Here is a 2,914-nt window from a genome sequence, read left to right as displayed (position 1 = left end):
CTTCTTTGATTTTAGCCAAGATTTATTTGATGTTAGCTATGATACTCATTGTTCCATGTTCTCTTCCGAATCTGTCTTTAATTTCTGACAAACTGACAGACAAGTTGTGGAACTTCAGTATAGTAGTAGTAGTAGTTGTTGTTGTTAAGTGCCATCGAGTCAGTTCCTACCCATAGTGACCCTCTAGAGGGTTTCCAAGGAGTGACTGGTGGGATTGAACCACCAACCTTGCAGTTCAAACTAACTGTGCAGTCTAGTGCATTAACCCACAGTGCCACACAAGTAGTAGTTAAATGCCATTGAGTCAGTTCCGACTCATAGTAACCCTGTATAGGGTTTCCAAGGAGTAGCAGGTGAGCTTGAACCACCAATCTTGTGGTTCAAACCAACCTTGCAGTCTAGCACATTAACACACAGCTCCACACCAAGACTCCACAACTTCAGTATATCCCATCTGAATTCAGAGACCATTCAAGAATAGATTTGAATCACCAAGGGAGAAGAACATGAGAGGAATATGGGACCCTATCCAGAGAAGCAGCAACACCAGGGATGAAAGCAGAGATGATGACATGGAAAGATAGAGCAGCTGAGGACTCTAGACTCATGGAAAGAGAAAGGCTATGTGCTGGCAGCTAGGAGGCAGGTTTTCAGAATGTGCCCTTTGGTTATTTAAATGGTTATATATACCTGAGTGTTTTTGTGTACATACAACCCACCATCCCCCAAAACACAACAACAACAACAACAACAAAAAACAAAACAGAGGGATTAGAAGCAAATACTGTTGAATGATGATGCACAGAAGGGATTATAATCATTGCAGTGAAACAAAATATGATAGGATGAGTGTAAAACCAATATTCTCCCATGCAAGTGATATAAACTAAAAAAAAAAAAAAGAATAAATTTGATGTGTTAAACACTAATGAATAAAACCAGATGCATTGTGGAATGACATCAAAGGCATCATGCCTTAAAATTCCAAAAGGTCATTAAAAATATAGAGAAGAGAGAAAACCAAAATGGATGTCACAAGGAACTTTGAAACTTGCTCTTGAATGTAGAGTAACTAAAATGAATGGAATAAATGATGAAATAAAAGTTGAATAGTAGATTTTTTTTGAACAGTAGATTTTAAAGGACTGTTCCAGAAAATAATGTAATGCAGTGAAATGTGCAAAGACCTGGAGTTAGAAAACTAAAAAAGAAATTCACCCTCTGCATTTCTCAAGATGAAAGAATTGAACAACAAATTCAAGCCATAGTTGCAATATTGAAGATGTCTTTGGACAAAATAATGAACAACTCAGGAAGCATTAAAAGAAAATAAAAGTCTAGATGGGTATGGTGAAAATAGAAGGGGATAGGATTTTTTTTTTTTTTATTCAATAGTGAATAATTGTTATCATGACTAATTGCCATTGTCACAACTGTAAAGGTAGAAGTTGCATAACAAAAAGGGGGGGAGTAGTTAATCTTGCATTCCAGGAACAGAGGACTCTAGGACCATCAAGAGGGAAGAGCAGGAATGGAACTGGGATCCTAACCAGAGAAGCAGTGACACCAGAGATGGAAGCAGAGATTATGGCATGGAGAGATACAACACCTGAGGACTCTAGACTCATGGAAAGAGAAAGGTTGGGTGCTGACGGCAGGAAGCTGGCTTGCAAAATATTCCCTTTGGTTGTTTAAATAACTGTATATTCCTGCATGTTTTTGTGTACATCAAAAGAGAAAAAGGGGAGAGAACAAACAAGATGGCAGATCTGGTGGAAGTGCAGTAAAGAGCTCTGTCAGCAACAACACAGAATACTCAAGCAAGCAGGCTCAGGGGATGGTCCAAGAACTCTGAACCACATATAAAGGAATATTTAGAAGGTTGGAAGGCTTACAGCTGGGGAATTTGTGGCAGAAGCAAGAAATCCATTGTTTCTAGTCTGGGACGCTCAGCTGCTCTAGGAGCCACCATCTTGGGTGAGACCAAGCAGGGGAAGGATCGGAGTGGCCACAGACACCTGGCAGAACCGCAGAGATAAAGGTGTGGACATTATTTTCTTTTGGTAGCTGTTCATTGGTCCCTTGCTGTCTGCGCATCTCCATTCTGGTAATTATAGGGGTGCCTGAGCTAGTGGGCACCTCAGCCCCATGCTCAGAGTGTTCTACTAAGCATGTGCACAGATCTACTTGAAATTTAAAGAGACAGTTTCCAATCAAAACCAAACAGCCACAGCTGGCCCTGAACTGTTTACAACTAGAAAAAAAGGCCTGAACAGGGATTGTGGAGCGGGACAAGCAGACAAAAAAGGAAATAAGCCCAAAATTAAATTCAACAGTGGCATCTTGAAATTTCTCAAGAAGAAGAGTGAAAAGGGAAGCCCATTTCCTGATTATATCTACCTTGAGGCAATCAGAAAGCATAAAAAATACCAAAATACATGCCCATCTGAGTATTAAGGCCACAGATAACCCCTGAAGATGCCCAAAAAACAGAAACAGATGACCATATCTGCACATGTCCAGAAATGAGATAAAGTGACTGAGGCAAATGAGCTTGAAGTAGACCTACACTCCATACTGGAAGATGGGCAGACTTTGGAAATGCCTGAGAAGGAATTCAGAAAAATGATTATAAAATGTATCAAAACACTATACAATGAAGTTGAGAAAAATAACTAAGAAGTCAGGAAAGTGCTACAGGAACAATCAAATAAGATAGATACAGCATTGAAAACAATTCAAAACCTACAGAAAGAGGGCCAACCGATCAATAATAGAATATCAGAAATGGACAATACACTAAAAGGGCAAAGGAGTAGAATTGAAGAGATAGAAGCCAAAACTAGTGAGCTAGAAGATAAATCTCTCAACATTACTAAGATAGAAGAACAAACACAAAAAAGGATAAAAAAAA

Source organism: Chrysochloris asiatica, unplaced genomic scaffold (assembly GCF_000296735.1).
Source record: "Chrysochloris asiatica unplaced genomic scaffold, ChrAsi1.0 scaffold00062, whole genome shotgun sequence".
Lineage (NCBI taxonomy): Eukaryota > Metazoa > Chordata > Mammalia > Afrosoricida > Chrysochloridae > Chrysochloris > Chrysochloris asiatica.
This window is presented reverse-complemented; position numbering follows the sequence as displayed.